Source organism: Pleurodeles waltl, chromosome 2_1, assembly GCF_031143425.1.
Source record: "Pleurodeles waltl isolate 20211129_DDA chromosome 2_1, aPleWal1.hap1.20221129, whole genome shotgun sequence".
NCBI classification, from domain to species: Eukaryota; Metazoa; Chordata; class Amphibia; order Caudata; family Salamandridae; genus Pleurodeles; species Pleurodeles waltl.
In genome coordinates, this window is record NC_090438.1 from 313,885,699 (window position 1) to 313,911,235 (window position 25,537).

The following is a 25,537-nucleotide window of genomic DNA, read 5'->3' on the forward strand; positions in this document are numbered from 1 at the left end:
TATAGGTCCTCTCCTGTGGATGATCAGGTCTCGAGTGATAAGCAGATAGAAAATGGCGGTCACGCCCACGGCAGTGCGTACCGCGGCGGTGCGTACCGCGACCGCCAGCGCACCACGTCATTGGCTCCTGAAATCCATAGGGTTCAATGTTAACCAATCTGGCTTTGCACCGCGGTCTTCGACCGCCTACCGCCACGGTGTGCCACGCCAGCGCATTGACCTCACATCCCACTGTCACACTTCACAGGTCAGGCAGCCGCCATTTCAAGGGCCCACATGGCTTAAATTCTACTGCGTCACACAGGCCTAGGCCTTGCATCGCCACTCATACAAGCCATTCAATGCATAGAGATTCGTGTACTGTGCAAGCTGTGGGAACATACCTGTGGGTTGATTGACTCTGTGCTCCATGTTGTCCTTCATAGGCACCGTCCGCTGGGACTTGCGAGGAGATGGAGGAATGTTCCCGTGTACAGACCACTGTGGACCTGTCGACAATGGAAGAAAGACATGTCATACTGACATACAGACTTGACAGAGCCACTATAAAGGAACTGTGTGCCCAGTTGGAGCCAGACCTGATGTCACCCATCCGCCAACCCACAGGGATTCCCCCTCTAGTGCAGGTTCTGTCAGTAGTCCATTTCTTTGCAAGTGGGTCATTTCAGACAACAGTGGCCATTTCATCAGGGATGTCTCAGCCTTTGTTTTCAAAGGTGTTGTCCAGAGTGTTGTCTGCCCTGATGAAATACATGCAGAGCTACATTGTATTTCCTGAGGTGGGCGATTTGGCTACAGTGAAGGGTGATTTCTATGCCCTTGGACATATTCCCAACATCATTGGTGCCATTGATGGGACCCATGTGGCTTTCGTTCCCCCCAGAGGAAGTGAACAGGTGTACAGGAACAGAAAAAGTTATCATTCGATGAATGTCCAGGTGGTCTGTTTGGCTGACCAGTACATCTCCCATGTAAATGCCAAGTTCCCTGGGTCAGTGCATGACGCGTACATCATGCGAAATAGCAGCATCCCTTATGTGATGGAACAGCTACAGAGACACCGTGTGTGGCTAATTGGTGACTCTGGTTACCCCAACCTGTCATGGCTACTGACCCCAGTGAGGAATCCCAGGACAAGGGCCGAGGAACGGTACAATGAGGCCCATGGGCGTACTAGGAGAGTGATCGAACGCACCTTCGGCCTCCTGAAGGCCAGGTTTAGGTGCCTGCATATGACAGGTGGGTCTCTAATGTATTCACCAAAGAAGGTGTGCCATATCATCGTGGCCTGCTGTATGCTTCACAACCTGGCTTTGCGACACCAGGTGCCTTTCCTGCAGGAGGATGGTCCAGATGGTGGTGTTGTGGCAGCTGTGGAGCCTGTGGAGAGTGAAGAGGAGGAAGACGACGGGGACGACACAGACAACAGGGACACAGTGATACAACAGTATTTTCAATAACACACAGGTACGAATCAACACCGCCATTTTACATTTACTTAAAGACTCCTACCTCTCTACTGTCTGAGTTTCACCCCAGTGTATGTTAACTGAGTTGTGACTTTCCCTTCCGTTTTCAAAGATGTGGGCCCCACTGCGTGACCTCTGCTTTGTTTGCCCATGGACTACAGCTGTGTGACAGTGGTATGTTGTCATCACAATGTAACTGAACATTTTGGCACCGTTAAGTCTAATACATTTGTTCAAAATACAAGCAGACTCCAGATAATTTTAGTGCAATAAGTGATTTTATTTAAGTGCTAAATTTAGGGACATGGTTGAAAATCGGTAATGGGTGATGGTGGAGTAATGTCCATGGCACAGTCCAGATTTTCAGTCTCACAGGTGCATTGTCCATATGCCTGTGGAAGGATGGAGCAGGGGCAGTTTAAGGTTGGACAGGGTGACAATGTGGGACAGTGGGATGACATCAGGGGGTATCCTTTGCTGGCGGGGGTCTTGGCATCCTACTCTGTCTTCTTCCGAGATCTCAGGCCCGCTTGCGGGGTGGTTCTTCTTCTGCAGGAGGTGGGGTTCTAGTGGCCTGTTGTTGTGTGGGGGCCTCCTGTCCACTAGCGCCGGCGGAGGTGGTAGCCTGTTCTTGGCCCATGCTAGTGACAGGGGCCCTTTGTGGTGCCACATGGTCCCGCAATGTGGTGACAATCTGGTTAAGAGCCACGACGATGGTCCCCATTGCGGAACTAATGCTTCGGAGTTCTTCCCTGAACCCCATGTACTGTTCCTCCTGCAGTACCTGGATCTCCTGGAACCTGGCCAGTACCGTAGCCATCGTCTCCTGGGAGTGGTGGTATGCTCCCATGATGGAGGAGAGGGCCTCGTGGAGAGTGGGTTCCCTGGGCCTGTCCCCCCACTGTCGCACAGCAGCCCTCCCAGTTCCCCTGTTTCCCTGGGCCTCTGTCCCCTGGACCATGTGCCCACTACCACTGCCCCCAGGTACCTGTTGTTGTTGGGGTGGTGGGTCAACCTGGGTGCCCTGTAGTGGTGGACACACCGCTGATTGACGTGTCCTGGAGACAGAGGCATGGGCCCGCTGGGTGGGAGCTGTGCTGGTGTTCCCAGAGGGGGTTAGGTCTGCTGTGGCCTGTGGCTGTGTGAGGGGAACCGACTGTCCCGAGGTCCCCGATGGGTCGGGCTGGTCATCTGGGTCCAGGGAGACAGAGCTGCTGTCATCACTGGGGGCCTCTTCTGGGGGTGGGATGGACATTTCTGGACCATCCTGGGTGGTGTGGTGGCGTTCGGGTCCTGCAGGGGTATAAGAGTATGGTTATTGCTTCTGTGTGTGCCATAGTGTGCAATGGGTTGGTGGCCGTGTACACCAGTGCTGGCATTCCCTTGTGGGGGCTGTTGTGACGGTGGCTTGTGGGGGAGATGGGTATGTGCAGTAGGCATGCTTAGGTGATGGGTGTCCATGCTTTGTGGACGCATGCAGGGCTAGGTGTTTGGATGGGTCGGTTGTGATGGTGAGCCATTTGCAAGGAGTTGGTGTGATGGGGGTGGGGGTGAGGGTGGGGGTATGATTTGGCATGCAGGTGGGGTGGGGGGAATGAAGTAGTGAAGATTTGACTTACCAGAGTCCATTCCTCCAGCTACTCCTGCGAGGCCCTCAGGATGCAGGATGTGCAAGACTTGCTCCTCCCATGCTGTAAATTCTGGGGGAGTAGGTGGGGGTCCGCCGCCAGTCTTCTGCACCGCGATGTTGTGCCTTGATACCATGGAACGCACCTTCCCCCGTAGGTCGTTCCACCACTTCCTGATATCGTCCCGATTTCGTGGATGCTGTCCCACAGCGTTGTCCCTGTCCACTATTCTTTGCCATAGCTCCATCTTCCTGGCAATGGTGGTGTGCTGCACCTGTGTCCCGAAGAACTGGGGCTCTACCCGAACTATTTCCTCCACCATGACCCTGAGTTCTGCGTCAGAAAACCTGGGGTGTCTTTGGGGTGCCATGGGGTGGTGTGGATGAGGTGTGGGGTGGTGTATGTGTTGTAGAGTGTGGTGAGTGTGGTGGTGTGTGGTGTTTTGTGCGTGGATATTGTGTGGGTGATGTTGTGATTTGCCTCTGTGTGATGGTGTACTCTATTCTGTGCTGTCTCTCTCCGGCCTTCAGTCGCAATTGTGGTTGTAAGGGTTTGTGGGTGATGTGGGTGTGTGTTTTATATTGTATTGGGTGTGTGGGTGTGGTGTGTGTATGTGTATCAGGTGTGTGTATTTTGAATCATCCAATGTGGTTGTGTTTTGTAAAGGTGTGTGTATTTTGAGCGCGGCGGTGTGTACCGCCAATGGAATACCGCGGTTGAAAGACCGCTGCGGGGATTTGTGGGTCGGAATGGCATGGGCGTATTTCTGTTGGCGTGACGGTGGAGGTTTGGTCATCGCCAGTTTTTCGCTGGCCGTTGGTGTGGCGGACTTTTGTTGATGTCGGGTTTTTGGCGGTTTGCCAGTTGCCGGTCAGAATGACCGTGGCGGTTGACCGCGACCGCGGCGGTGTTATGGCGGTCTTCTGGCCGGCGGTAAGCGCCTTTTACCGCCGAGGTCAGAATGACCCCCTTCATCTCTTCAGGAATCTCCTGTGCACCGAAAATCAATGCACAGCCTGCTGGAATCATTGCACAGCCATTTTGCGCCAAGAAATCGATGCACAGCCTAGGCGGAATGACACAGCCCGACTTCCCGAGTGAAGAATCGACGCAGCACCTGCCTTGTGGCTGGAAATTCGATGCACAGCCTACCGGATTGACACACAGTCGAACCAGAATGTCGTAGCCCGACTTCCCGAGTGAAGAATCAACACAGCACCTGCTGTGCGACAGAAAATTGTACGCATTGCCACACCTGATCGATGTAACGCCTGTGACTTCGTCCCACACACCTAGGATTTCCCCGCATCATCCCTTGGTGTCAATAAGATCCCCGCACCACAGTAAGGAACCAAAACTGCACACCAGAAATTGACACAAAGCCCCTTGCAGCATGGAAAGAAACAACATATTTGCACTGAAAGTTTCTTTGCCTGTAAGTCAATACAGAAGAATGTAGTAAGTCTACAGTTGCCTTAGATAGTGCTGCACATAAAACTTCCTAGGTATGTCAATAACTAAAAACTGCCTCTTTCATTCTGTCAGTGCCTGACACACAGGATCTATCCTATTAATCATATTAATATCAGTTATTTCATGACTGATATACTTCATATAGTGCTTGGCATAGGGGTCTGCAATTGTATAAATTTCTAAAACTGAAAAGTATGTTTTGTAGTGATGTAAGCATATTGCACTATACTTTATGTCATACATACATCATACCCCTGAGATTTGTAATATGTATTACAACATAGGATAGGTTCTTTACTAATAGCTTGTACATGTTATAACGATTTGGCACTGTTCTCCTATGAACAGAGTCAGCACAATAAAATCTAACCCCTGTTCAAACAGTACATGTTTAACTATGTCTGGCAGTTAAGTAGTACACAGATAACTCACTATCACTTTAAAAAACGTTTCCATCTAACCTCAAGAAGACGAGCCCTATAACTATACTAACACTTAGCCTAAAGGGTATCTAATACATAGCTGTCAACTTTTATACATTAATGCTTCACATACACCTAGTAAACTTATATTTCTGCTGAAATCTACAGGTATTGTAACCCTGTTAATATAGAATAAATAGGATTACAATTCCCAAAATACTTTCAAATGCATTCTTTTCAAACAGCACATCAGATTAATCGATATAAAAGTTTCATATCTTGTAATACAGTATGAATTATATTTTTAAGACTCAGCATGCATATCTTTTTTCTGGCATTATGAACATATAAAAAATACTACAAAGAGAATATGCTTTTCTATGGCAAGTAACTGTAAACTTAGTTTTCCCACAGGTACTCTATACCTCAGACAAAGTGTGTGTCAGTTAGATGTTAATAAATATACACAAATACTCACACTACCAATCATAGATCATCTGAGCTACTGCTTATGCTATACTCCATGATTAACTGCTTCAGTGCGGGCGTGGGCCACAGGGAGGGGGATAAAAAATGTAATTTATTTTAATAAAAAAACCCTGGGATACACAAAAGATCTTCCATGTCTCCACCCGCCCCTTTGTGACCCTATCTGTTTTCCCCACCTGAGCAGGAGCGGCCTTGCAGTCGCTTCCTATTCCAATGGGGAAAACAGGCCCAAACGGGCCTTCCAGACATTCGGAAAGACCTTGTTTGATAGGGGAGATTCTCCCCTTTCAAACAAGGTCTTCCTGAATGGGTTTCCTGGGGCCAGGAAACCCCCACTAGACACTAGGGGGGTCGGCCCCCTCGGAAAATGGGACGGTGTCCCCCTGGGCAATTTAAAAAAAAAGGTAGGTTTACCACTGGGGGGCACAATCGTGACCGATTGCAACCCCCCAGGTGTATAAATAAAAAAAAACAGTAAAAAAAAAGCAATGAAACTGCAGGCGGTTGCAAGTGAGCAGGGCAACCCCCTGTGGGGGCTATAATGTTTTTAACAGCTGTATGGTTTCCCTGGGGGCCACTGTGGCCCCCAAGGAATCCATACAGCTGTTAAAAAAGTATATAGATCTAAATATACACACATACACACATAGACCTATATACAAATATATCTATGTAGATATATCAATCTATGTATAGATATATACATATATATGTATATAAATATATATATATATATATATATATATATACATACATATATATATGTATGTATATACATATATTATAGCGATCACTTTTGTCAACATGTGTGTGGTTTCCCTGGGGGCTGAGATCGCCACCCAGGAAAACGACACCCATACATACAAATATACAAGTGATCTTTATATATATATATATATATATATATATATATATATATAATATATATAAATATATTTATATATTGATATATATACATATATTTATATATTAATATATATATTTATATATTCACCACCAGTTCTCTTGCAGTTGCAGCTTGCATCTTGAAAGCAATGCATATACTTCAACTGACGCATTTCAACTGTAGCTTTTAGGCAGCAATAAAAAAGTCAAGTAACTCTTGTGATTATGTTTCTGCTAGATAAAGATCTGACTTTTGTCTAGTTACAGTTTTGATGCCATAAAGTATCGCAGAAGGTTTATATGCCTACTGCAAGGATCAAAACTGTATTATGTGTGACTAGCTGAGTGGATTAGTAAAGCCAGCCATTATCTGCACTATAATAGAAATGAAATATATGTGCAAGGTGGGGTATGGAGAGATGAAATGCACTTTTGCTGGGTGGTAGTGAGGGAATCAGAAGAGGAGGTAACGGGAGTGGGAGAACTAGTAACGATTGTTGGACTGGACGATAGAGGCGCTAAAGACAGTTATGATTGGTATGTGGCATCTCGTTAGATGACTGCTGCTCAAGCCCTATCTCGGGTTATAGAGGACAGCTCTGATGTAAGATCGACTGGGACAGCATCTGAGACATAGGACAATGACACAGACTCTAGGAATGATTTTTCAGTCGGAGGACTCCCATTTGATAACTCTTCTTCCAGTGATTATGATGAAGGTGATGAAGACAGTCCTGCTGTCCCTTCGCAAGTACAGTCTGTGCAGCGGGACAATAGCGGGTTAGCCTAACCCAGAGAACAGGTGCATGTGGTGGCAAGCATAGATAGATTTCTCTCTTGGGAGCTCCCCAATTTAGTTCAGCCCCAAATTCCACCGTCCAAATTGTATTGTGGAGACATCAAAATTATCTATCACAAAACAACCTGGTTTTGTAAGGTAGGCACCTGCGGTTTTAGTCCTGGGCTCAGCGGCCATATAGAGAAACCTACCAACCCAGACATTTCCGGAAACTAGACATCCCGGGGAGTGCACAGAGGTGTGACTTGTGTGGATTTCCCAAGGTTTTCTTACCCAGAATACCCTGCAAAGCTGAAATGTTAAATAAAAACTCTTTTTTTTCCTGCATTTCTGTCACACAATATACAGGAATATGCTGCAAACCAAAAAATTCCTATCACCCAGTGTTTCCTCACCTGTCCTGATAAAAACTCTACCACAATTGAGTGCCTGTATCTATTACCTGCGTCATGAATGGATGACCCCAGGGTCAACAGTTGCCCTCATGTAAGTACCAGCATTGACCTTTGTGTGATCTATTCCCAACACGGGCACTAGGTCTACCCACACAAGTGGTGTACCATTTTTTATTGGGAGCCTTGGGGGAATGCTGGATGTAAGGACATTTGTGTCTCCTCTCACATTTCAGAACTTTCTATCACCGAAATGTGAGGAAAAGGTGTTTTTTCCAAATATTGAAGTTTGCAAAGGACCCTGAGTAACAGAACCTGGTGAGAGTTCAACATGTTACCTCTTCTGGGCTCCCTTAGGTGTCTAAATTTAAAAAATGCACAGGTTTGGTAGGTTTTCCTAGCTACCAGCTGAGCTAGAGACCAAAATCCACACCTGGGCACTTTCTAAAAAAACCCATCAGATTTCAATTTAACAATTTGATGTGTCCTGTCACAAGCACTAGGCCTGCCAACACAAGTGAGGTACCATTTGTATTGGGAGACTTGGGGGAATGCTGAGTGGAAGGAAATTTGTGGCTCCTCTCAGATTCCAGAACTTTCCATGACCGAAATGTAAGGAAAAAGTGTTTTTATTTGCCAAATTTTGAGGTTTGCAAAGTATTTTTGATAACAGAATCTGGTGAGAGGCCCACAAGTCACCCAATTCTGAATTCCCCTACATGTCTAGTTTAATTTTTTTTATAGGTTTGCTGGGTTTTCCTAGGTGCCAGCTGAGTTAGAGGCCAAAGACCAAAGCTAGGCACTTTACAAAAAACAGGTTAGTTTTCTTTGAGAAAATGTGATGTGGCCACTTAGTGTTTTGGGGCATTTTCTGCCGCGGGCACTAGGCCTACCCACACCAGTGATGTACCATTTTTATCGGGAGACAAGGAGGAATGCTGGGTGGAAGGAAGTTTGTGGCTCTTCTCAGATTCCAGAACTTTGCAGCACCGAAATCTGAGGAAAAAGTGTTTTCTTCGCCAAACTTTTAGGTTTGCAAAAGATTATGGGTAACAGAACCTGGCGAGAGCCACACAAGTCACCCCATCCTGGATTCCCCTACATGTCTAGTTTTAAATAATGCACAGGTTTGGTAAGTTTCCATAGATGCCGGCTGAGCAAGAAGCCAAAGACCACATCTAGGCACTTTCCAAAAAACACGTCAGATTTCAATGTAAAAATGTGATGTGTCCATGTTGCGTTTCCTGTCGAGGGCAGTACGCCTGACCACACAAGTGAGGTACCATTTTTATCGGGACATTTGGAGGAACCTAGAATAGCAGAACAAATGTTATTACCCCTTGTCTTTTTCTAAACTTTCCTTCTAAATGTAAGACAGTGTGTAAAAAAGAAGTCTACTTGAGAAATGCCCTATAATTCACACTCTAGAATCAGGACCCTGGAATTTAGAGATTGTCAAATAACCATTGCTTCTCAACACCTTATCTTGTGCCCATTTCGGAAATAAAAAGGTTTCCTTGATACCTATTTTTCAGTCTTTATATTTCACCAAATGAATTGCTGGATTTCCAGTATACAATGAAAATTAATTGCAAGGTGCAGCTAATTTATTGGCCCTGGATACCTAGGGTTCTTGATGAACCTACAAGCCCTATATATCCCCACAACCAGAAGAGTCCAGCAGACGTAGCAGTATATTATTTTCAAAAATCTGCCATGGCTGGAAAAAGTTGTAGAAGAAAACGTGGAAGGAAATACCTTTTCTTTCACCTCAATTTCCATATATTTTTATTTTAGCTGTTTCTTTCTGTAGGAAAACCTTGAAGGATCCACACAAATGACCCCTTGCTGAAATCAGAACTTTGTCTACTTTTCAAGAAATGTATGGCTGTCCGGGATCCAGCATTGGTTTCACACCCATTTCTGTCACTAACTGGAAGGAGGCTGGAAGCACACAATAGTACAAATGGAGTATGTCCCAGTAAAATGCCAAAATTGTGTTGAAAAATGTGTTTCTCTGATTCAAGTCTTCCTGATCCTGAAAGCTGGGAGGATGGTGATTTTAGCACCATAAACCCTTTGTTGATGCCATTTTCAGGGAAAAAAACACATGCTTCCTTCAGCTGCCCTTTTTTCAATTTTTCTGAAAAAATGAAAGTTTAGCTGTATTTTGATTAATTTATTGGCCTCCTCCAGGGGAACCCACAAACTCTGGGTACCTTTAGAATCTCTAGTATGTTGGAAAATAAAGGATGCAAATTTGGCGGGATAGCTTTTGTGGACAAAACGTTATGAAGGCCTAACCGTGAACTACCCCAAATAGCCAAAAAAGGGCTCAGCACTGTAGGGGGGTGGGCAGGCTCTGCAGCTAAGGGGTTATTAGTATATTTTAACACTCTCACATACAAATATATATATTTTTTCAAAATTAAATGTAATTCACATAGCTGAAACTTAAAATTGTTGACATTATTTTTTTCTTCTGTTATCAGATAGATACAATTCTCTCAGTAATTGTCAAAACTAAGCATAAGAATGGGAGAGCATTCTTACACCTAGCAACCATAAATGGCAAACCTTTCAACTTTGCACTGTGTGATAGTCGAGTTGAAAGTCAATAAAAACAAACCTTTCATTATTTACTTTTGTAAACCCAATTCTGAATGAATAGTATGTGTTAACCCTTTCATGTAAATTTCTAATGAATGCCAATATGGTAGGCTTTTTATCCTTAATCATGGGTTCATTTTGATGGTCGGGACAAACTTGCAAAAAAAAAGGGTGTCCAAAAACATATTTCGCTTGGTAGTTTTATTACTTCAACAGTATACTATACATTATCAGCAATGTCTCTGAAATAATGTAAACCCTTGTCACAGAATAATGAATATAAACCCTTTTAATTTCTACTAAGACAGGACTCTCACTTTAAGACCCTTACCCAGTACCCTCTTAGCACAGTGTCCATAGCAACCCACTAGAACCAGTAGGTCACACGTTTTCAGCACATTCTAGAAGGAGCACACTTGTTACAAAATGAGCTGCAGCAAATGTGGTTCACTGCAGATTAAATACCACATGTAAGTCTGCTTTACAAATGTTATTTCTACTACAGCCAATCAAAGAACTAGTTGCTCTTCCTTTAAACAAACCACCCAATTTCAGTCAACTACCCACTCACAGTACCCATTCAAACTTATGTTTTTTTCCAACTAGAAACACAGCTCCATTTTAACTACATCCCATTCTCATTGCTACCTCATTTACATCCAGCCTTCGCCTGATTGCTTCTACTGCCTGACTTAAAAATGGTTAGAAAGTGGATTTTTGGGCACAGCTATGTAATTTTGGGCTAGGGAGGCTGCTAGAAAGAGTGGAGTTGGCATGCACTTGGGTTTGCCTAATGTGGACATTAATTGAATTGGCCATAGAGGGTTAAAGTGGTACCAAGTGCTCCTTTGGTTGAACGTATCAGAGATTCCCAATCCCCTGACTTCATGATTGTGCACTGTGGTGGTAATGACCTGGGCACACTGACTGGGGTAGGACTGGAAATCGTAATGAAGGATACCTTTGCACAATTGATGACACTTTTCTCTCACACTGTTTTGGTGTACTCCAACATATGCCAAAGACAGAAATAGAAGTGGTCTACCCAATTCTGTCCACAGATTCACAGGAAACATGTCAATAAAACCGTTTCTATATTCCTCAGAGACCATAACAAGGGCTGTATATACAATAACAATCTGCGCTTTGACATGCATGGCATACGTAGAAGTGACGGTGTCCATTTCACAGATGAAGGCAACAGAGTTTTGATTTCTAACCTAAAACTCTGCATCCAGTCTTAAATTTTACTATCAGATACTAACAATGAACACAAAGGCTCTTGTCAGAATTACCCTAAAGCCCAAGATACTTGTTCATTTTCCATATAATTTGTTTCCTAATATTTGTGACAACATTGCGATATTCACAACTTTGCCATGAAAACGCAAAACAAAAGCAGGCTTTCAATACACTCCAACCCATTCAAAAATCATAAGTATATGTATATGCAATTTTCAGTATCAGACACCAAAGATTACTTTCAAAACAACTCCACAAATATATATATCCGTTGTCTGTCACTTTGTATATCCAAACTTCAATAAGTTTTTCAGTCACATATAACTGTCTTACAACCTCGTTCACAGTCTGTTTTTACAGTATGTCCAAATACATCTGGAAATTAGTATAAACATCTTTCAGTGAATCAGTAACTGAGTAGGTGGCAGTCTGAATGATTATCTGACTGGCAACATTACCATTTGGATGGGTGTGTGAAGGTATGACTTGGGTCTGCAAATGGGTGCGTGAGAGGGTGAGTGGATCTATGAATGAAAGCATGAGGGTGTGAGTGAATCTGCAAATGGGTGCAAGAGGGTGTGACTGGGTCTGCAAATGGCTGCATCAGGGTGTGAGTGAAATCAATCAATAAGTGCATCAGTGTGTGTCTGGTTCTGTGAATAGGTGCATGAGGGTCACAGTGGAAATGTGAATGGTTGTGTGAGGGTGTGAGTCAATCTGTGAATGGGTGTGTCAGGATGTGAGAGGATCTATGAATAAGCGCATAAGGGTGTGACTGGTCTCTGAATGGGTGTGTAAGCTGTGAGTGAGTCTGCAAATGTGTGCATAAGAGGCCAGTGGATCTGTGAATGGGTGCATGACAGTCTGATTGGGTCTGCAATTGGGTGTGTTGTCTGCAAATGGGTGTGTCAGGGTATGAGTGGATCGGTGAATGGGCGCATGACAGCGTGATTGGGCCTGTGAATGGGTGCATAAGGGTGTGACTGGGTCTCTGAACGTGTGCTTCAAGATAGATGTATGAATGGGTGTGGAAGGGTGTGACTGAGTCTGAGATTGAGTGCATCAGGGTGTCAGAGGATCTATTAATAGATCTATGAGGATGTGATTGGGTCTGTGAATGGATGCATGAGGATGTAACTGGGTCTGCAAAAAGGTGCATCAGAGTGTCAGTGGATGTTTGAATGGGTGCATGAGGGTGTGACTGGGTCTCTGAATGGGAGTATGAGGGTGTGACTGGGTCTGCAACTGGGTTGATAAAGGTGTGAGAGAATCTATGAATGAGTGCATGAGCCTGTGACTGGGTGCATGAGAGTGTAACTGGGTCTGTGAGCAGGTGTGTCATAGCATAATAGGATCTATGAATAGGTGAGGAGGGTGTGAATGGGTGTATGAGGGTGTGACTGGGTCTCTGAATAGGGATATTAGGGTATGACGGGGTCAAGAAATGGGTACCTAAAGGTGTGAGAGGATCTATGAATGGGTGCATGAGTGCATGACTGGGTCTGTAAATGGGTGCATCAGAGTGTAACTGGGTATGTGAATGGGTGTGTCATGGTGTAACAGGATCTATGAATGGGTGCATAGGGATGTGTCTGGGTCTGTAAATGAGAGCATGAGGGTATGACTGGTTCTCCAAATGGGGCTTCAGGGTGTCAGTGGATATATAAATAGATGCAGGAGAGTGTGACTGAGTCTGTGAATGGGTGCATAATGGTATGACTGGATCCTTGAATGGGTGCATGACGGTGTGACTGGATCCTTGAATAGGTGTGTCAGGGTATGAGAGGAGTTATGAATATGTGCATTAGGGTGTGACTGGGTCTGTGAATGGGGGCATGAGGGTATCACTGGATCTGCAAATGAGTGTATTGGGGTGTGAGTGGATATATAAATGGGTGCATGAGGGTGTGACTGGATCTCCGATTGGGTGTGTCAGGGTGTCAGAGGATCTTTGAATAGGTGCAGGACAGTGTTACTGGGTCTGTGAATGGGTGCATCAGGGGATGCCTTGGTCTGTGAATGGGTGCATCAGAGTGTGAGAGGATCTATGAATGGGTGCATGAGGGTGTGACTGCATATGTGGATGGGTGCATAAGGGTGTGAATGGGCCTGCAATTGGGTGCGTCAAGGTGTGAGAAGATATATGAATAGGTACATGCAGATGTGGCTGGCTCTGTCAATGGGTGCATGAGGCTGTGGGTGGATCTGTAAATGAGTGCATCAGGGTGTGAATGGATCCGTGAATGAGTGTGTGAGGGTGTCACTAGGTCCGCAAATAGGTGTTTCAGGGTGTGATTGGATCTATGACTGGGTGCATCACAGTCTGACTGGGTCTGTGAATGCATCCATCAGGGTGTGACTGAGTCTGTGAATGGGTGCATCAGTGTGTGATTAATTTCTCCAAATGGTTACATGAGAGTGACACTAGGTCTGCGAGTGGGTGGGTCAGGGTATGAGCCGATCTCTGAATAGGTGCATGATAAGTGCATTAGGGTGTGACTAGGCCTGTGAATGTGTAAATAAGGGTGTGAATGGGTGCATTACGGGGTGAGTAGATCTGTAAATGGGTGCATCAGGGTCTGACTGGGTTTGTGAGTGTGTCTATGAGTGGGTCTCTGACATGTTGTGTGAGTTTCTCAGTGTTACTACGTGTAAATGAACCTGCACCCTGACCCCTTATGCTACTTATAATTTTTACTTTCAGCCCCAGGGACCATCTCCATTTACATAAAATGGTGGCCGCAAATTTCTGGTTAGATTGTGGCACGGCAATCATGACATTTCTCTTGGCATGCACTTTTGCGAATACTCCACGATCGCTGCGAATAATTCACAACCTCAGATATACACATTTATTTTTCCCTTAATTTCTCAAAAACTACTGAATGAATTTACACCAATTAAACGAAAGCACAATCTGCTGAAGGCTAGCTTTCAGCAAAATTTGGTGTAATTCTGTCCAGTGGTTCATGCTGTAGTTGTGTTCTAAGGTCCTATGGGAATTAATATGGGAAACATAACTTTTTTGACCCCCCCTTTTTCGGCCGCCACTTGACAGATCATCCCAAAAAGTTCCATGCGTAACAACAATCATCAGCAAATTTTGTGAAGCTTCATTAAACTGTGCCAAAGACGTAAGCAAGTCAAAAAAAGCTTTTCCTATGGAAACATGGTTCTAAGTATAACTACCAAGTGGCAACCACCAGTAGGTGTTAAACATATATATATATATATATATATATATATGTATATATATATATATATATATATTAGTGGTACACCAATGCTGCAACCTGCAAAAGGGTAAAAAAGACTTTCAGGTTATCAAGCTGTAATAATTTAATAATTTGAATATTTGAAATCTATCACTACGCACGGTTAATCATTAGCCTAGCATGGAGCCTAAAGTCTAGGTTGATTTGTAGATTATCCAGGATATATAGCCAATTAAAAGTGCAAAACAGGATTGCCTCTTCATTAGACATCCTAGGATGGCTACATGTACCTTCTGCAAAAAATCACCTTGTCACCCCATAAAGCCAGAACTTGATTCAATAAGATCCCAAATCAGAGGAATATATTGATTTTCATCTTCAGTCCCTCATAATCTTATATAAGGGACACAAAGAATGTCCTCTCCAAACTGCAAGAGTTACAAATCGCAAAATAATGTCATACTGGCTACCACAGATATTGCTGGCCTATATAAATTTGAACGCAACGAAGATTTCCTACATGTAACTAAACATGTACCATCCCCCGGATCATTACACTTCATGGCCACGGTTGGCGAAATCGTGGAGTTATTTCTCAGCAGTAATTTCTCCTCTAACATTGTGATCTTTTATATAACCTCAAACGACTGCAATTAGAGCCACATTGCTCTCTGTACACTCGTGTTCTCATGGGGCAAGCTGAGACGTTTGGCTGTGGGACGAAGAAGTCATATCCCGTGTAGTGTTGTGTGGACGCTTCACTGAAGACATCTTGCCAATATGTCAAGGTAGTTTCGCCGACAACAATAACAACATTCAACCAACGAGCAACCACAACTGAAACCTTCAGTGTACATCAACAGGATACAAGTAAACACATGTATGTTACAAACTATATCAAAGAGAACAAATTACACACTAAACTGAAAAGGAAACTCATCACAGGCACACAATTAGTGATACCATCTGCATGATCCACTTACCTGGCCAATTATGTGGGCTGTGCAATACGCCACATCAAAACCAGAATTCAAAAGCATTACAGAAATATTCACCAAAATTCAAGACCTTAGATTTCAATTTAGGCACCTCAAGGAACAAATTCAACACCAATTAAACTTCAGCGTTTTCTAAAATAACCACGCTTTAAAACAGTCACGCAGAGAAGACCACCGACTTTGTGTATGGAAGGTGTGAGGTGTGAGGAAATACTACATTGAGATATTGTCAAAGTGTGACTAAATAAGGAATCATTTTTGAGATTAAAGAAACACCATTTTTGAGACTAAGGAAACAACAAGCCTCCCCTAGACCTTCCATACCATGTTCAAAGTATCCACACATTGGATTTGCCTTGTAGCCCAATATGAAGGGGCTAAACATTAAACTAATCCCTTAAAGAAAGCAGCTGCATAATTTGCTGAATCCATCAGCCAGGAAACGTATCCTTTATTTGTAAAGTTAATCCCCATCCTGCAACCGTTTGAGAATGTTATAGAAATAGTAGCCGATTATAATACAATGACCTCAGAACATATGAGATCTGTAACTGTTCTACTTAATCAGTCGATGTTCCGCATTAAAGGAATGTAAACCCCTTCATCAGAGTTGATGTGTTAGATTTTGTGATGAAAAATGTAAAACGATCTATGAGTATGTTGCTTATAGCCTGTAACTGCTGTACTCTAATTTTTCCACCAAGAAATCCTTGGGGTATATTTGTTTACATGCTAGGAAACAAAATTATCAACAAGAAGTCCGCTGAGTTCTGATGATCACTGACAAATGTCGTTCACCAGTCTGCTTGTTGCAAGCTGATCGTCGGCCTACTCTCTCTGGCGACAATTTTTAACTTTCTATTTGGATTCAGGTTACAAAAACTACAAATGGAAAATGCTGATTTCATATCGTTGGTTCATAAGGAATGCCGATAAAGCTAAAGCACAAAAATTGAGGCGTTGACTGAGCAGTGGGCACCTTTTCAGGAGGGGCATCTAGATGTATTTTCTTTATTCAGTAATTATATATAGCTCTCACAAAATTCAGAGCGGTATCATAGTGCTTAAGAGAGAGTCAAAGATGAGCGGAGAGGACACTGGACCAGTGCAACGTCGGCCTGGCCTATAGGGCAATCGGGCAGTACCCTCAGAGCTGGTCAGACAGGTCGGTGTGAGGGGCTTTTTTGGCTGTTTTTGTGCCTGCCTTTTGGTCTTCTTGGGCAGTTTTTTACTACTGATTTCCCTTCTATTACCACAAACATTGCCTGCAGGAAGCACAAACGCATGCAGTCTCCTATAGTTTAAAAAACACTTATACAGCTGCCTGGGCATGACTTACAGTTGAGGGTACGTTTACTATTTTTTTGTATTCACAAAATCTGAACTTATTTTTTGTTATAGTAATTTTACAACTGAGGATACTGTGGACTTGTGGTGGAGACCCCACCCATAAGATAGGCCTGTCGTCCACCCCAAATGTGGGGGCATATTTATGGGAGACTTTCACCACTGTTGAGTCATTATTTTTTATGCTATGGCTGCACAGGCAGTACTCCATATTTGCAAGTCGATGCACGTGGCCCAATGAGTTAGGTTTTGTAGGCCTGCATCAAAAAATACCTGCCCCAGAACAGGGTGTGCCATGTAGATCTTAAAATATGCAAGGTAGGTGTTCCCTTGTAAATTCGATTGAAAATCTGACACAGTGATATATTTGTTTTTTCTGAATATGTGGCACTAATCGACAAGTTGGGAATGGAGCCTGACATGCGTCGAAATTCCAGCACATTGGCAACCTAGGCATAAGAAATGATGCAGTGACTCTGGTAGTTTAAAAATCACTTATACAGCTGTCTGGGCATGATTCACAAACAAAAACTTACAGTAGTGTGTACGTTTACTATTTTTTTGTATTCACAAAATCTGAACTTAGTTTTTCTTATAGTAATTTTACAACTGCGGAGCCTGTGGACTTGTGGTGGAGACCCCACCCATAAGATAGGCCTGTCCTTCACCCCAAATGTGGGGGCATATTTATGGGAGACTTTCACCACTGTTGAGTCATTATTTTTTATGCTATGGCTGCACAGGCAGTACTCCATATTTGCAAGTCGATGCACGTGGCCCAATGAGTTAGGTTTTGTAGGCCTGCATCAAAAAATACCTGTCCCAGAACAGGCTGTGCCATGTAGATCTTAAAATATGCAAGGTAGGTGTTCCGTTGTAAATTCGATTGTAAATCTGACACAGTGATATATTTGTTTTTTCTGAATATGTGGCACTTCATCGACAAGTTGGGAATGGAGCCTGACATGCGTCGAAATTCCAGCACATTGGCAACCTAGGCATAAGAAATGATGCAGTGGCTCTGGTAGTTTAAAAATCACTTATACAGCTGTCTGGGCATGATTCACAAACAAAAACTTACAGTAGTGTGTACGTTTACTATTTTTTTGTATTCCCAAAATCTGAACTTAGTTTTTCTTATAGTAATTTTACAACTTCGGAGCCTGTGGACTTGTGGTGGAGACCCCACCCATAAGATAGGCCTGTCCTCCACCCCAAATGTGGGGGCATATTTATGGGAGCCTTTCACCACTGTTGAGTCATTACTTTTTATGCTATGGCTGCACTGGCAGTACTCCATATTTACAAGTTGATGCACGTGGCCCAATGAGTTAGGTTTTGTAGGCCTGCATCAAAAAAATACCTGCACCAGAACAGGGTGTTCCCTTGTAAATTCGATTGTAAATCTGACCCAGTGATATATTTGTTTTTTCTGAATATGTGGAACTTCATCGACAAGTTGGGAATGGAGCCTGACATGCGTCGAAATTCCAGCACATTGGCAACCTAGGCATAAGAAATGATGCAGTGTCTCTGGTACATAAAGACAACACACAAAAAGCAGTTTGGCAAGCTCAACTACGCAGTGAAGGTGCTCATTCTTCATTTGGGAGTTGTGAGACAACCACAATGTTGGCAGCACAGGAAAAGGGAATGTGTATTCCACCAGCAGATTTCCCTCATTGACGTCAGAGAAGATGAGATCATCACATATTACAGACTCAGGAGGAAGTCCATCATTCAACAGCTCAACCAGATTGCACCAAGACTGCAGCCACTAGCTGCCAGGCCAACCAACATTTCCCTGCAGGTTAAGCTGGTGGCAGTCCTACACATGCTGACATCTGGTTGATTCTAGGGCACAACAGCTAGACTGCCGGAATATCGCAGCCATCTTTTTCTGCATTGCTATCCTCCGCCATGGATGCAATCATCAGCCTCACACCACAGTACCGCCTTCTCCCCAGAACACAACAACAGCAGCTGGACACCATGCAAGGCTTCTATGTCATTTCACGGTCTCCATATGTCTTTGGGGGCTATGGACTACACCCATGTGCAATTGGCTCCTCCTGCAGCAACATCACAACTGTTCCGCAATAGAAAGCAGACCTATTCCATCCACAAACAGGCAATCATGGATCTGGGTATATTTACAAATGTACTAGCCAAGTACCCTGAGGCACTGTGTGTGCCTTGGAATGGTGCAAAATGCAGTGTTGCATCACTGTGCATCCATGGCCATTGTGTGTGTATCCACATGCAACTCCCATGGCCCATGGTTCATGAGGCATGTTATTTACCCACACCAGGTAAAACTGTGAAATGTGTCAAATCAACTGCTCTTCCTAAGTCATGTGTACCAAAGAAAAATAATTTAAGTCACCCAAGACACTCTTGTTATCTATGTGTGCTGCATTCCGTGGCACACATACATAGACAATCATGCCTCCAATAGTTAACCCTGTGCAGGACAGTGGCCCCTCCTGCACAAAGTCAATCCCACATGAAATGTAGGCACAACCACCACATTGTAAGTGTGCCTGTCTCTGTGCTACACAGTCTATTGTGTGTCAGTGCAGCTTGAAAAGCCAGGAATGTGCTGTATGGCCTAAAATCTGTCCAACAAGGCCCTTTCTCATTGACGCAGGGCAGTGCTGGTAGGTGACTTGCTGTAATGTACAGTGCCACATTTCCAAATATTTGGGCCCTGGACACTTAGGGTTAAGGCCACATTGACAGATCCAACCAATATGTTGTCTCACATGTTCTGTGGGGTACGTTGCCCAAATGAAAAGAATCTGAATTTGGCAATGTAAAACCCACAAGAGTAACACAATGCTGCCAAATATGGCACACATCAGTCATCCACATAGAATTGAATGCAACCTGGAAAAGAAACCACAATGTACTCAGGATACCAATTTCAACATTAATTTGCCACAGCATTGATGACAGAATCATCACATACAGGTAGACAATCCCCTACAAGTTACAATAAAAGCAGCACGTGTGAAGACCAATGTATTGTATCTAGGTCTGTGGCAGACAGATATTTGTCACAACGTTAGTGTTTCCTACATAAAGACACCCTACATTGCAATACCTATGTGGCAATACCAATGCACTATGGTAAATTGTCTGATCAAAAGCAGTAGCTGAAGGCTGACAATAAATCGTTCAACTATCCATAGAGCATGTTTCGAATGCACCACATGTACTCACCAAAATCAGTTGCTAAAGTAAGTGAACAGATAAAAGGCTCAATCACTGTCAGGTAGTGCAGAAACATCATCAGTGGTTCCATAGGAACATATGTATGTGTGAGTGTGAAATAGGTTTGCACTGGCACAGCCTACATACGAGTGACCAAAGGGCAAACTTAAGATCAATATACAGTCACTTTACAGATGCAGTGTGTGCATATAAACTACAATGGCAACAAATCTCTCAAAATACCTATCATAGTAAGCTACTGCCCAAATGTTATTGTCTGATCGTGGTAGTGTCAAAGGTATCAGGGCATGCACATCTTTTGATAAGACACAGAGACTTGGAAGAGGCATATGGAATAAAATGGCCAAATGTATATGTAACCAATGTTCTCAAATGCGGATAGAAATCAGTATGAGTCATTCAGTACACATAACAGACATGTACAGCAATGTGGGTATATCAATCACTTTAATCATTGACCAAAATCATTTTTTTTCTATTTTCAGCTGACCAAGAATACAGGCTGCAGCCATTGTTCATGACCCCATTTGGACATCCCTAGAACGAGCCTAAATGCCAGTATAACCAAGCATTGGGCAAGACCACGGGTGTCAGCGAAGGTTTGGTGTGGTGAAGTCTCACTTTTTGCAGTTTGAACATGTCGGGGGGATTGCTATACTCCCCTCCATGGTGTGCAAAATAATAATGGTATGTTGCATACTACATAACACATGTGTAAGGACAAATGTCCCATGGGATGTGCCCCATCAGGAACAGTAAACAATGGAATACTGTGAGGATGAGGACAGAGGAGAAATTATACAAATAATTGGGGTAGATGGTAATGCAACCCCATTGACCAGAACTTCTCTCCATAAATGCTGTGTTTCAGGATGGACTAAATCTAAATATAAATATATTATCTTTGTGTTTGCAATTTTATGTCAGTCACTGTAAATATCAAAACTCTCACCTTTTGTCAACTTCATGTAGGCCTATCACAGAGGTCTGTCACTGAGTGTTACACTCACCACAACACAACATGATGTAGACAAAATATGTGGGAATGTCAACACCATGTGTCAAACGCATGTGCCTGGCAAATAGACACAACTGAAATATAGTAATGTGCAACAGTGTGTACACTCTGAGAGTGTATGCTGCTACATTGTGTTCAGCTAAAGACCCTCCTGCCACAATCCAAAGTGAGTGTAGTCCCAAGCAGAGTGCAATGACTAAGTGTGTGTCCAGCACTTTATGACTGAAATGCACTCACCTGGTTCCAACCGGGGAGACTATATTGGAGCCTTGTTGGACCTCATATGACTCTTAGCTCTGCACAGAATCAAGGAACAAAAACTCCTTAGATCCTGCACTGACCCTTGGGGGGGAAGGGATTTTGGAATAGATTATGACAAAGAGAGACTTGTATCACTTGATTTGCTGTGTGGCTGTGCAACACTGCGTAATAGGGCTTCTGTGTTTGAGAAGTAGATGTGCAAGTGCACAGGAACAGAATCTTTCCTTTTGCAATGGTGCAATACACTAGAAATAACAAGAGGAGGCAATTGCAGTCAGTACACTAACAGGACTCCATTTACATTGACACTGCATTAATTTCAGTGACACACAATTACAGGCTTCTTCTGAAACGTAGCATGTGAGCAGAATAATGAAGAGCACTGATTGGAATTTCTGAGAATCCCAAAGACAACTTTTGATATGCAGATTCAAGTTAATGGCACTTCCAAGAATAATTTTGGAACCTAGGTTTGGATACTAGGATCACACAAATATCAAGTGCTCTGAAGTGCTATCTCTGTGCACTACTTTTCATCAGAGACAAATGGAGACAAAGTCTTGGGTGCTTGCGCAATTCTTAGTTCAAGCACCAATGCAGGGAGAAGTGTCCTGAGCAAAATAATTGACGGGCATGTGCTGGAGGAAATTGTGGAGAGAGGGACAGGAGACAAGCCATGAAAACATAAACATCATAGCGTGCCACAGGGGTACTACAACAGACTCAAGTGTAAAGGAATCTAAGTTTTTGGGTAACACCAGGTATGGTATAGTAGCACACTTTAAAGCACAACAGGGGTAACACAGCAAGAGCCCTTTGCGCCAAGTCCACTACACAGAGGGTGCATGAGGGGGATAATAACAACAAAGTAGGTGTCTGTCTTACATATATGGATCACAGTATGGCCTACATGATGTCCTGTGAGTGGAAACAGAGGGTAATTCAATGGGCATGGCCTCAGAGTGCAGCACACATAGGGGGTCATTCTGACCTCGGCGGTAAAAGGCTCTTACCGCCGGTCAGAAGACCGCCATCATACCGCCGCGGCCGCGGTAAACCGCCACGGTCATTCTGACCTCCAACTGCCAAACCGCCGAAAACCCGACATTCACGGAAGGCCGCCTCATCAGCGGGCAGCGATAAACTGGAGATGACCAAACCTCCACCGCCACGCCAACACAAACACGCCCATGCCATTACGACCCACGAATCCACGCGGCGGTCTTACAACCGCGGTATTCCATTGGCGGTACACACCGCCGCGGTCAAAATATACACCCAGCTCCAAAACACAGCCACATTGGACAATTTGAAATACACACACCTGATACACATACAAACAACACTCCCACACATCGAAGCAACTATAAAACACACACCCACATCACCCACAAACCCCCACTACTAGAAAATCGGAGAGAAGGCGAGAGAGAGAGAGAGAAAGCACAGCTATCGAAAACCCCAACACACACAGTGTTGGAAAATGGGTTATTGGTAGGGCAGGTAGGTACCTACACCTAGCAACAAGCCACTAACCTCCACATAGGTACAGTTAGGTCTCAGTAAATTAATCCCAGCTCAACCCTTGGTAGCTTGGCAACGAGCGTCAAGGCTTAACTTAGGAGACAAAGTGTAAAGCATTCAAATATCACATAACAGTAATTAAATAAAACACAGGAAACAGTTTAAAAATCCAAAACCAATTTATAAAAATAGTTTATATTTTTATCTTTAAAATGACACAAAAACGATTAAAATCGGTTCAGGGGAACCGGAGATATGATTTTTTAAAGAATTATTACTTTTCTAGCGCTTAGAAACAAAAAGCGCCAATCGGGTCATCTGGTTGCACCTCGACCGGGGCAAAGTCAAACTTTCAGACCGACCGCAATGGAGCCCTGCTCGGCTACAGGTCGCGGGAGGCCTCGGTTAAAAAGTTACCTTCTGACTTAGTCTTTATTTAGAAGTTTTTCTTCACCGGGACGAACCTGCCAGTTGAATCCGACCTCCTGGAGCCCTTGTTCGGATACGCGATGTGGGTTTCCTCCGTGGAGACTTTTACCTTCGGACTTAGTCGTTTTTTCGAGATGAAAATCCTTCGACCGGGTTAACCTGGATCTTGATCCGACGTCCATGGAGCCCTTCTCGGATACGATGGCTGGGAGGTCCCGGTCAACTTTTTACGTTCGGACTTAGTCTCTTTTTTGGATGTTTTTCTTTACCGGGACGAACCACGAAGTCAGGCCGGGTCGCGGTTGAGGCAAGCCGGCTAGAATTTCCGCGGCGGGTCGGTCCCTCTCTGGAACTTTTTTCCAAAAATTCTCAAATCTTTTCCAAACTTCTGGGGCTTCACCCAGATGTTCTTTTAAGGTTCTTTTGGGGTCCACAGCTCACCCCAAGGGTCCAGAAGTTCTGTGATGGTCCTTGGGGGGTGCGGACTTCAACTCCCAGAATGCACCTGGCGCAAACTCCTTTTTGGCCACTGGACAGTGGTCAGCTGGTCGCTTTCTTCAGGAGTTGGTGCAGGGGACTCTGGTTAGCAATTTTTCACCTGTAGCAAACAGGGAGTCCCTCCTTGAACCAGTTGAAGCCAGGCAAAGTCCTTCTTGTGGTGAAGCCCAAGTGTGCAGCTGGTGCAGTCCTTCTGAGTGCAGGTTCCAGGTGCAGGCCAGGGGTCCAGCAGGGCAGTCCTTCTTCTCCTTAAGTTCTTTCTTCTTGAAATTTGGTGGGGATCTGAGGCGTGGGTGCAGGTCTGCCAGTTTTATCCTTGCTCCTGGGTGAAAAGCAGGGGGGCCCTGGTTCTCCAATCAGGGACAGGGTCGTCCCCCTGTGATGACCACTTCCTGGGAAGTGTGGCAAAAATCCATCCCAGAAGGCAACAGTCTCTAAAAATCCAACATGGATGAATCTGTTTTTTGGAGGTTACATCTGGCTGAGCCCACCCACTGGTGTGGCTAAAAATCATAAACACACCCCTCTCCTGCCCTCTCCTAATCTAATCAAGGGGGCACCTAATTGTCTGGGGTTGCAGGATGTGGGGGTGTTGCTGGGTGCTTCAAGTGTCCTTCTCTGCCTTTGAAGACCAGTTTGGCAGCCCTCCCCCTTCCTGCCTCACCATCTGCTGAGGGGAGATTCTCTCCCCCAAGCACATTCCTTTGTGTGAAGTCAGGCCACTTCACACCTCATCAAGGTAGCCTGGCAGAAGCTGCTGCAGGCTGGCCAATCAGAGCACAGCAGCAAAAACAATGCAGAGCTGAAATTGGCAACTTTTTAGGTAAAGTCTAAACTTTTTACCTGAACTAGTTATATTAAATCCAACAACTGGAAGTTGTGGGATTTATTACAACAATCAATTTGATACCAAATTCTTGGTATGTAACATTTAAGGAGACTTTAAAATTTAAAATAAAGTCTGCCCATTCTAGCCTATGAAGGCCCTTTACTTCAATGAGGGAAAAACGAATTTGGCTGTTTTTACCTCACCAGGGCTTATAAATCTATTTTTATAAAGTCCCTGCTTATAGTTACATGGCACCCAGCCCTAGGGGCACATAGGGCACACCTTAGGGGTGACTTATATGTAAAAATAAGGTAGTTTAAGACTTTGGAAGTACCTTTAATTCCAAAGTCGAATTTGCATATAACTTTAATTTAAAAGCAGCCAGCAAGGCAGGCTTGCTTTTAAAATGACACTGGGCCCCTCAGCAGTGCACCTAGGTGTGCACCACCTATGCTGTGGTCCCTAAACCTAAATGCCCGACCATATACTAGGGACTTATAGGTAGGTTAACTTAGCCAATTATAATTAGCCTAATTTGCATATCCATTTTACACAGAGCACAGGCCCTGGGACTGGTTAGCAGTACCCATTGCACCATCAAAGTCAGGAAAACACCAGCAAAAAGAGGAAAATGGGGGCAAAAAGTTATGGGGCCTCTGCAATCAGCCCTGTTTTCTCACACACAGGAACACAACATCATCAACCACACCACATCTACGCACACATCACCACACACCACCACTCACATCACCACAAACACCACCCCACACCT